Source organism: Sturnus vulgaris, unplaced genomic scaffold, assembly GCF_052056855.1.
Source record: "Sturnus vulgaris isolate bStuVul1 unplaced genomic scaffold, bStuVul1.hap1 Scaffold_166, whole genome shotgun sequence".
NCBI classification, from domain to species: domain Eukaryota; kingdom Metazoa; phylum Chordata; class Aves; order Passeriformes; family Sturnidae; genus Sturnus; species Sturnus vulgaris.
Window position 1 is genome coordinate 151,257 of NW_028276079.1, and position 11,244 is coordinate 162,500.

Consider the following 11,244-nt stretch of genomic DNA (forward strand, 5'->3'; position numbering starts at 1 on the left):
GGGGGACGGGGGAGGAGGCGTGGGGTAGGGAGGACGCCGTTTGGGGGGGTCAGTGTGTCAGCAGGGCGAGAACCGGGCACAGGCCCTCCGTCAGCTCGGCTGTGGGCCCAAAGGGATCACAAATAAGATTTGGCAAGAGTTTTGTTTTCCGGAAAAGATTTTCTTTCCGAGTAAATAGAAGAGGCAATCATTCAAAAAAGGCAAAGAGGAAATGAAACAAATCAAATCAAATCAAAACAAAACAAAACAAAACAAAACAAAACGAAATAAAATAAAATAATAAAATGAAATGAAAAGAAATGAAATGAAATGATGAAATAAAATGTTGTCGAAAATATGTCTTGGTCTTGAAATCGATTCTGCCGGGCGGGGCAAGGCTGCTGGAGCACTTGGGCTCCGGAGCGTTAAGAGGCTGTGGGGTTTCCCCGGCTCCGAGATGGTACAAGGATGCCTCGTCTACCCGGATCCGCGAAACGTGGCCCGTCCCGCGGCGGCCAGGTCGACGCGGCTCCGGGGCCGGTGGCGTGGGACCGCCGTCGCCGGCGAAGGCGCAGCGGCGGCGGCCGTGGCCGCGACGACCAGGTCTACACGACTCCGGGAAACTTGGCCGGTCCCGCGGCGGCCAGGTCTACTGGGCTCCGGGATGGGCGGCCGCCGTGGCCGCGGCGACCAGGTCTACCCGCCTCCGGGACCGGCGGCGTGGGTCCGCCGTCGAGGGCGAGGGCGCTGCGACGGCCGCGGCGACCGGGTCTACCTAGCTCCGGTGCGACCCGGGCTGCGTGCAGCATGGCGAAGGTAGACCTGTGGTCCGCATCACGGCGTGGGCAGACCTGGTGTCCGCAGCATGGAGCGGGTAGACATGTTGTCCGCCGCATGGAGTGGGTAGACCTGTTGTCCGCGTAATGGAGTAGTTAGACCTGGTGTCCGCAGCTTGGAGTGGGTAGACCTGTTGTCCGCAGCAAGCCGTGGGTAGACCTGGTGTCCGCAGCATGCCCTGGGTAGACCTGGTGTCCGCAGCTTGGTAGACCTGTTGCCCGTTTCATGGCTGGGTAGACCTGGTGTCCGCAGCAAGCCGTGGGTAGACCTGGTGTCCGCAGCTTGGTAGACCTGTTGCCCGATTCATGGCTGGGTAGACCTGTTGTCCGCAGCATTGAGTTGGTAGACCTGGTGTCCGCAGCATGCCCTGGGTAGACCTGGTGTCCGCAGCTTGGTAGACCTGTTGCCCGTTTCATGGCTGGGTAGACCTGGTGTCCGCAGCATTGAGTTGGTAGACCTGGTGTCCGCAGCATGCCCTGGGTAGACCTGGTGTCCGCAGCTTGGTAGACCTGTTGCCCGTTTCATGGCTGGGTAGACCTGGTGTCCGCAGCAAGCCGTGAGTAGACCTGTTGCCCGTTTCATGGCTGGGTAGACCTGGTGTCCGCAGCATGACCTGGGTAGACCTGGTGTCCGCAGCTTGGTAGACCTGTTGCCCGTTTCATGGCTGGGTAGACCTGGTGTCCGCAGCAAGCCGTGGGTAGACCTGGCGTCCGGAGCTTGGTAGACCTGTTGCCCGATTCATGCCTGGGTAGACCTGTTGTCCGCAGCTTGGTAGACCTGTTGCCCGTTTCATGGCTGGGTAGACCTGGTGTCCGCAGCATGCCCTGGGTAGACCTGGTGTCCGCAGCTTGGTAGACCTGTTGCCCGTTTCATAGCTGGGTAGACCTGGTGTCCGCAGCTTGGTAGACCTGTTGCCCGTTTCATGGCTGGGTAGACCTGTTGTCCGCAGCAAGCCGTGAGTAGACCTGTTGCCCGTTTCATGGCTGGGTAGACCTGGTGTCCGCAGCATGCCCTGGGTAGACCTGGTGTCCGCAGCTTGGTAGACCTGTTGCCCGTTTCATGGCTGGGTAGACCTGTTGTCCGCAGCAAGCCGTGAGTAGACCTGTTGCCCGTTTCATGGCTGGGTAGACCTGTTGTCCGCAGCATGCCCTGGGTAGACCTGGTGTCCGCAGCTTGGTAGACCTGTTGCCCGTTTCATGGCTGGGTAGACCTGGTGTCCGCAGCAAGCCGTGGGTAGACCTGCTGCCCGTTTCATGGCTGGGTAGACCTGGTGTCCGCAGCAAGCCGTGGGTAGACCTGGTGTCCGCAGCTTGGTAGACCTGTTGCCCGTTTCATGGCTGGGTAGACCTGTTGTCCGCAGCATTGAGTTGGTAGACCTGGTGTCCGCTACATACCCTGGGTAGACCTGGTGTCCGCAGCTTGGTAGACCTGTTGCCCGTTTCATGGCTGGGTAGACCTGGTGTCCGCAGCATTGAGATGGTAGACCTGTTGCCCGTTTCATGGCTGGGTAGACCTGTTGTCCGCAGCTTGGTAGACCTGTTGCCCGATTCATGGCTGGGTAGACCTGGTGTCCGCAGCAAGCCGTGAGTAGACCTGTTGCCCGTTTCATGGCTGGGTAGACCTGGTGTCCGCAGCATGCCCTGGGTAGACCTGTTGTCCGCAGCTTGGTAGACCTGTTGCCCGTTTCATGGCTGGGTAGACCTGGTGTCCGCAGCAAGCCGTGAGTAGACCTGTTGCCCGTTTCATGGCTGGGTAGACCTGGTGTCCGCAGCATGCCCTGGGTAGACCTGGTGTCCGCAGCTTGGTAGACCTGTTGCCCGTTTCATGGCTGGGTAGACCTGGTGTCCGCAGCAAGCCGTGGGTAGACCTGGTGTCCGCAGCTTGGTAGACCTGTTGCCCGTTTCATGGCTGGGTAGACCTGTTGTCCGCAGCATTGAGTTGGTAGACCTGTTGCCCGTTTCATGGCTGGGTAGACCTGGTGTCCGCAGCTTGGTAGACCTGTTGCCCGTTTCATGGCTGGGTAGACCTGGTGTCCGCAGCAAGCCGTGGGTAGACCTGGTGTCCGGAGCTTGGTAGACCTGTTGCCCGATTCATGGCTGGGTAGACCTGTTGTCCGCAGCAAGCCGTGGGTAGACCTGGTGTCCGCAGCATGCCCTGGGTAGACCTGGTGTCCGCAGCTTGGTAGACCTGTTGCCCGATTCATGCCTGGGTAGACGTGTTGTCCGCAGCATTGAGTGGGTAGACCTGGTGTCCGCAGCATGCCCTGGGTAGACCTGGTGTCCGCAGCTTGGTAGACCTGTTGCCCGTTTCATGGCTGGGTAGAACTGTTGTCCGCAGCAAGCCGTGAGTAGACCTGTTGCCCGTTTCATGGCTGGGTAGACCTGGTGTCCGCAGCATGCCCTGGGTAGACCTGGTGTCCGCAGCTTGGTAGACCTGTTGCCCGATTCATGGCTGGGTAGACCTGTTGTCCGCAGCATTGAGTTGGTAGACCTGGTGTCCGCAGCATGCCCTGGGTAGACCTGGTGTCCGCAGCTTGGTAGACCTGTTGCCCGTTTCATGGCTGGGTAGACCTGTTGTCCGCAGCATTGAGTTGGTAGACCTGGTGTCCGCAGCATGCCCTGGGTAGACCTGGTGTCCGCAGCTTGGTAGACCTGTTGCCCGTTTCATGGCTGGGTAGACCTGGTGTCCGCAGCATGACCTGGGTAGACCTGGTGTCCGCAGCTTGGTAGACCTGTTGCCCGTTTCATGGCTGGGTAGACCTGGTGTCCGCAGCAAGCCGTGGGTAGACCTGGTGTCCGCAGCTTGGTAGACCTGTTGCCCGATTCATGGCTGGGTAGACCTGTTGTCCGCAGCATTGAGTTGGTAGACCTGGTGTCCGCAGCATGCCCTGGGTAGACCTGGTGTCCGCAGCTTGGTAGACCTGTTGCCCGTTTCATAGCTGGGTAGACCTGGTGTCCGCAGCTTGGTAGACCTGTTGCCCGTTTCATGGCTGGGTAGACCTGGTGTCCGCAGCAAGCCGTGAGTAGACCTGTTGCCCGTTTCATGGCTGGGTAGACCTGGTGTCCGCAGCATGCCCTGGGTAGACCTGGTGTCCGCAGCTTGGTAGACCTGTTGCCCGTTTCATGGCTGGGTAGACCTGGTGTCCGCAGCAAGCCGTGAGTAGACCTGTTGCCCGTTTCATGGCTGGGTAGACCTGTTGTCCGCAGCATGCCCTGGGTAGACCTGGTGTCCGCAGCTTGGTAGACCTGTTGCCCGTTTCATGGCTGGGTAGACCTGGTGTCCGCAGCAAGCCGTGGGTAGACCTGCTGCCCGTTTCATGGCTGGGTAGACCTGGTGTCCGCAGCAAGCCGTGGGTAGACCTGGTGTCCGCAGCTTGGTAGACCTGTTGCCCGTTTCATGGCTGGGTAGACCTGTTGTCCGCAGCATTGAGTTGGTAGACCTGGTGTCCGCTACATACCCTGGGTAGACCTGGTGTCCGCAGCTTGGTAGACCTGTTGCCCGTTTCATGGCTGGGTAGACCTGGTGTCCGCAGCATTGAGATGGTAGACCTGTTGCCCGTTTCATGGCTGGGTAGACCTGTTGTCCGCAGCTTGGTAGACCTGTTGCCCGATTCATGGCTGGGTAGACCTGGTGTCCGCAGCAAGCCGTGAGTAGACCTGTTGCCCGTTTCATGGCTGGGTAGACCTGGTGTCCGCAGCAAGCCGTGGGTAGACCTGTTGTCCGCAGCTTGGTAGACCTGTTGCCCGTTTCATGGCTGGGTAGACCTGTTGTCCGCAGCAAGCCGTGAGTAGACCTGTTGCCCGTTTCATGGCTGGGTAGACCTGTTGTCCGCAGCATGACCTGGGTAGACCTGGTGTCCGCAGCTTGGTAGACCTGTTGCCCGTTTCATGGCTGGGTAGACCTGGTGTCCGCAGCAAGCCGTGGGTAGACCTGGTGTCCGCAGCTTGGTAGACCTGTTGCCCGTTTCATGGCTGGGTAGACCTGTTGTCCGCAGCATTGAGTTGGTAGACCTGTTGCCCGTTTCATGGCTGGGTAGACCTGGTGTCCGCAGCTTGGTAGACCTGTTGCCCGTTTCATGGCTGGGTAGACCTGGTGTCCGCAGCAAGCCGTGGGTAGACCTGGTGTCCGGAGCTTGGTAGACCTGTTGCCCGATTCATGGCTGGGTAGACCTGTTGTCCGCAGCAAGCCGTGGGTAGACCTGGTGTCCGCAGCATGCCCTGGGTAGACCTGGTGTCCGCAGCTTGGTAGACCTGTTGCCCGATTCATGCCTGGGTAGACCTGTTGTCCGCAGCAAGCCGTGGGTAGACCTGGTGTCCGCAGCATGCCCTGGGTAGACCTGGTGTCCGCAGCTTGGTAGACCTGTTGCCCGTTTCATGGCTGGGTAGACCTGTTGTCCGCAGCAAGCCGTGAGTAGACCTGTTGCCCGTTTCATGGCTGGGTAGACCTGGTGTCCGCAGCATGCCCTGGGTAGACCTGGTGTCCGCAGCTTGGTAGACCTGTTGCCCGTTTCATGGCTGGGTAGACCTGGTGTCCGCAGCAAGCCGTCGGTAGACCTGTTGCCCGTTTCATGGCTGGGTAGACCTGGTGTCCGCAGCATGCCCTGGGTAGACCTGGTGTCCGCAGCTTGGTAGACCTGTTGCCCGTTTCATGGCTGGGTAGACCTGGTGTCCGCAGCATGCCCTGGGTAGACCTGGTGTCCGCAGCTTGGTAGACCTGTTGCCCGTTTCATGGCTGGGTAGACCTGTTGTCCGCAGCAAGCCGTGAGTAGACCTGTTGCCCGTTTCATGGCTGGGTAGACCTGTTGTCCGCAGCATGCCCTGGGTAGACCTGGTGTCCGCAGCTTGGTAGACCTGTTGCCCGTTTCATGGCTGGGTAGACCTGGTGTCCGCAGCAAGCCGTGGGTAGACCTGCTGCCCGTTTCATGGCTGGGTAGACCTGGTGTCCGCAGCAAGCCGTGGGTAGACCTGGTGTCCGCAGCTTGGTAGACCTGTTGCCCGTTTCATGGCTGGGTAGACCTGTTGTCCGCAGCATTGAGTTGGTAGACCTGGTGTCCGCTACATACCCTGGGTAGACCTGGTGTCCGCAGCTTGGTAGACCTGTTGCCCGTTTCATGGCTGGGTAGACCTGGTGTCCGCAGCATTGAGATGGTAGACCTGTTGCCCGTTTCATGGCTGGGTAGACCTGTTGTCCGCAGCTTGGTAGACCTGTTGCCCGATTCATGGCTGGGTAGACCTGGTGTCCGCAGCAAGCCGTGAGTAGACCTGTTGCCCGTTTCATGGCTGGGTAGACCTGGTGTCCGCAGCATGCCCTGGGTAGACCTGTTGTCCGCAGCTTGGTAGACCTGTTGCCCGTTTCATGGCTGGGTAGACCTGTTGTCCGCAGCAAGCCGTGAGTAGACCTGTTGCCCGTTTCATGGCTGGGTAGACCTGTTGTCCGCAGCATGCCCTGGGTAGACCTGGTGTCCGCAGCTTGGTAGACCTGTTGCCCGTTTCATGGCTGGGTAGACCTGGTGTCCGCAGCAAGCCGTGGGTAGACCTGGTGTCCGCAGCTTGGTAGACCTGTTGCCCGTTTCATGGCTGGGTAGACCTGTTGTCCGCAGCATTGAGTTGGTAGACCTGTTGCCCGTTTCATGGCTGGGTAGACCTGGTGTCCGCAGCTTGGTAGACCTGTTGCCCGTTTCATGGCTGGGTAGACCTGGTGTCCGCAGCAAGCCGTGGGTAGACCTGGTGTCCGGAGCTTGGTAGACCTGTTGCCCGATTCATGGCTGGGTAGACCTGTTGTCCGCAGCAAGCCGTGGGTAGACCTGGTGTCCGCAGCATGCCCTGGGTAGACCTGGTGTCCGCAGCTTGGTAGACCTGTTGCCCGATTCATGCCTGGGTAGACCTGTTGTCCGCAGCATTGAGTGGGTAGACCTGGTGTCCGCAGCATGCCCTGGGTAGACCTGGTGTCCGCAGCTTGGTAGACCTGTTGCCCGTTTCATGGCTGGGTAGACCTGTTGTCCGCAGCAAGCCGTGAGTAGACCTGTTGCCCGTTTCATGGCTGGGTAGACCTGGTGTCCGCAGCATGCCCTGGGTAGACCTGGTGTCCGCAGCTTGGTAGACCTGTTGCCCGATTCATGGCTGGGTAGACCTGTTGTCCGCAGCATTGAGTTGGTAGACCTGGTGTCCGCAGCATGCCCTGGGTAGACCTGGTGTCCGCAGCTTGGTAGACCTGTTGCCCGTTTCATGGCTGGGTAGACCTGTTGTCCGCAGCATTGAGTTGGTAGACCTGGTGTCCGCAGCATGCCCTGGGTAGACCTGGTGTCCGCAGCTTGGTAGACCTGTTGCCCGTTTCATGGCTGGGTAGACCTGGTGTCCGCAGCATGACCTGGGTAGACCTGGTGTCCGCAGCTTGGTAGACCTGTTGCCCGTTTCATGGCTGGGTAGACCTGGTGTCCGCAGCAAGCCGTGGGTAGACCTGGTGTCCGCAGCTTGGTAGACCTGTTGCCCGATTCATGGCTGGGTAGACCTGTTGTCCGCAGCATTGAGTTGGTAGACCTGGTGTCCGCAGCATGCCCTGGGTAGACCTGGTGTCCGCAGCTTGGTAGACCTGTTGCCCGTTTCATAGCTGGGTAGACCTGGTGTCCGCAGCTTGGTAGACCTGTTGCCCGTTTCATGGCTGGGTAGACCTGGTGTCCGCAGCAAGCCGTGAGTAGACCTGTTGCCCGTTTCATGGCTGGGTAGACCTGGTGTCCGCAGCATGCCCTGGGTAGACCTGGTGTCCGCAGCTTGGTAGACCTGTTGCCCGTTTCATGGCTGGGTAGACCTGGTGTCCGCAGCAAGCCGTGAGTAGACCTGTTGCCCGTTTCATGGCTGGGTAGACCTGTTGTCCGCAGCATGCCCTGGGTAGACCTGGTGTCCGCAGCTTGGTAGACCTGTTGCCCGTTTCATGGCTGGGTAGACCTGGTGTCCGCAGCAAGCCGTGGGTAGACCTGCTGCCCGTTTCATGGCTGGGTAGACCTGGTGTCCGCAGCAAGCCGTGGGTAGACCTGGTGTCCGCAGCTTGGTAGACCTGTTGCCCGTTTCATGGCTGGGTAGACCTGTTGTCCGCAGCATTGAGTTGGTAGACCTGGTGTCCGCTACATACCCTGGGTAGACCTGGTGTCCGCAGCTTGGTAGACCTGTTGCCCGTTTCATGGCTGGGTAGACCTGGTGTCCGCAGCATTGAGATGGTAGACCTGTTGCCCGTTTCATGGCTGGGTAGACCTGTTGTCCGCAGCTTGGTAGACCTGTTGCCCGATTCATGGCTGGGTAGACCTGGTGTCCGCAGCTTGGTAGACCTGTTGCCCGTTTCATGGCTGGGTAGACCTGGTGTCCGCAGCAAGCCGTGGGTAGACCTGGTGTCCGCAGCATGCCCTGGGTAGACCTGGTGTCCGCAGCTTGGTAGACCTGTTGCCCGTTTCATGGCTGGGTAGACCTGGTGTCCGCAGCAAGCCGTGAGTAGACCTGTTGCCCGTTTCATGGCTGGGTAGACCTGTTGTCCGCAGCATGCCCTGGGTAGACCTGTTGTCCGCAGCTTGGTAGACCTGTTGCCCGTTTCATGGCTGGGTAGACCTGGTGTCCGCAGCAAGCCGTGAGTAGACCTGTTGCCCGTTTCATGGCTGGGTAGACCTGGTGTCCGCAGCAAGCCGTGAGTAGACCTGGTGTCCGCAGCTTGGTAGACCTGTTGCCCGTTTCATGGCTGGGTAGACCTGGTGTCCGCAGCAAGACGTGAGTAGACCTGTTGCCCGTTTCATGGCTGGGTAGACCTGGTGTCCGCAGCATGCCCTGGGTAGACCTGGTGTCCGCAGCTTGGTAGACCTGTTGCCCGTTTCATGGCTGGGTAGACCTGGTGTCCGCAGCAAGCCGTGAGTAGACCTGTTGCCCGTTTCATGGCTGGGTAGACCTGGTGTCCGCAGCATGCCCTGGGTAGACCTGGTGTCCGCAGCTTGGTAGACCTGTTGCCCGTTTCATGGCTGGGTAGACCTGGTGTCCGCAGCATGCCCTGGGTAGACCTGGTGTCCGCAGCTTGGTAGACCTGTTGCCCGTTTCATGGCTGGGTAGACCTGGTGTCCGCAGCATGCCCTGGGTAGACCTGGTGTCCGCAGCATGCCCTGGGTAGACCTGGTGTCCGCAGCTTGGTAGACCTGTTGCCCGTTTCATGGCTGGGTAGACCTGGTGTCCGCAGCAAGCCGTGAGTAGACCTGTTGCCCGTTTCATGGCTGGGTAGACCTGGTGTCCGCAGCATGCCCTGGGTAGACCTGGTGTCCGCAGCTTGGTAGACCTGTTGCCCGTTTCATGGCTGGGTAGACCTGGTGTCCGCAGCAAGCCGTGAGTAGACCTGTTGCCCGTTTCATGGCTGGGTAGACCTGGTGTCCGCAGCATGCCCTGGGTAGACCTGGTGTCCGCAGCTTGGTAGACCTGTTGCCCGTTTCATGGCTGGGTAGACCTGGTGTCCGCAGCAAGCCGTGGGTAGACCTGGTGTCCGGAGCTTGGTAGACCTGTTGCCCGATTCATGCCTGGGTAGACCTGTTGTCCGCAGCATTGAGTGGGTAGACCTGTTGTCCGCAGCATGCCCTGGGTAGACCTGGTGTCCGCAGCTTGGTAGACCTGTTGCCCGTTTCATGGCTGGGTAGACCTGGTGTCCGCAGCAAGCCGTGAGTAGACCTGTTGCCCGTTTCATGGCTGGGTAGACCTGTTGTCCGCAGCATGCCCTGGGTAGACCTGGTGTCCGCAGCTTGGTAGACCTGTTGCCCGTTTCATGGCTGGGTAGACCTGGTGTCCGCAGCAAGCCGTGGGTAGATCTGGTGTCCGCAGCATGCCCTGGGTAGACCTGGTGTCCGCAGCTTGGTAGACCTGTTGCCCGTTTCATGGCTGGGTAGACCTGGTGTCCGCAGCAAGCCGTGGGTAGACCTGGTGTCCGCAGCAAGCCGTGGGTAGACCTGGTGTCCGCAGCATGCCCTGGGTAGACCTGGTGTCCGCAGCTTGGTAGACCTGTTGCCCGTTTCATGGCTGGGTAGACCTGTTGTCCGCAGCAAGCCGTGGGTAGACCTGGTGTCCGCAGCATGCCCTGGGTAGACCTGGTGTCCGCAGCTTGGTAGACCTGTTGCCCTTTTCATGCCCTGGGTAGACCTGGTGTCCGCAGCTGGGTAGACCTGTTGTCCGCAGCAAGCCGTGGGTAGACCTGGTGTCCGCAGCATGCCCTGGGTAGACCTGGTGTCCGCAGCTTGGTAGACCTGTTGCCCGTTTCATGGCTGGGTAGACCTGTTGTCCGCAGCAAGCCGTCGGTAGACCTGTTGCCCGTTTCATGGCTGGTAGACCTGTTGTCCGCCGCCGGCCTGGAAGTACTCCAAGGGGTCGCTGTTTCTCGCTGCCTTCGGCTATGTCATCGTAGAAGGCGGCGTGCGCCACTGCGCCCCCTCGGTCACGTACATCGGTTCTCTTTCCGGCCTCCGCCGCTTCGGGCCCATCTGTCCGTATTATGGGAACGAGGTGACGGGCCGTATCCCCACAGGCTGTTGCCGTGCCTGTGTCCGTGGCGGAGAAGGGCGGACGCGCGTGCGGTCGCCAGGGCCAGAAGAACACCGCCGATGTCGGGGCGAGTCGCGTGGCTTCGTCCGGCTTCCCGTCTTACCCAGTTCGACTGGGACAGGTTAGCCCAGAGAGAGAGACCGATGCAATCCGAGAGCCGCTCCCCGGCCCAGGCGAGGCTGCGTGCTCAGTCGGGGGAGAAGCGAGAAAGCCCCCAGAGAGACCGATGCGATCCGAGAGCCGCTCCCCGGCCCAGGCCGAGGCTGCGTGTTCAGTCCGGGGGAGAAGCGAGAAAGCCCCCAGAGAGAGCGATGCGATCCGAGAGCCACCGCGCTCCCCCGGCCCAGGCGAGGCTGCGTTGTTCCAGGCGGGGGAGAAGCGAGAAAAAGGCCCAGAGAGAGGGCGAGAAAGCCGCGAGTGTGTCCCGCTCCGGCCCGGCTGCTGCCGGTTTCGTGACAACGGGGAGCCGGGCGCCCGCTCGCTCCCCCGGGGATGGTGGCGGGCGAGGCGGCGGCGCCTCGCCCCTTTTCTGCCCGGCCTTAAGCCGGGGCCCCGCCCGCTCGCCGGGTGCGGCATTTCTTCGGCTGTCGGTCCCGGTGCACGCTGGTGGCCGGCAGCCGGGGCTGGATTTCTGTGGGGCCGGCCCGGGGTTGTGTTGAGCCTGCCCGGGCTTTCCCTGGCCCCCCTCCCCGAGAGCCCCCCGGGCGTGGCTCGCTTGGCCGAGGTTGGCTGCGCCTCGTTTCCCGCTCCCGACCTGTGTTGCCAGAGTTGTGTCCGTATCGAAAGGGCAGCGGGGGACATGCAGTGGGGCGTGTGGCCTCGCCTCTCGGCTTCGCTTGCTTGCCTGCGAAGGGGGGCTCGGTGACGGGAGTGTCCGGCC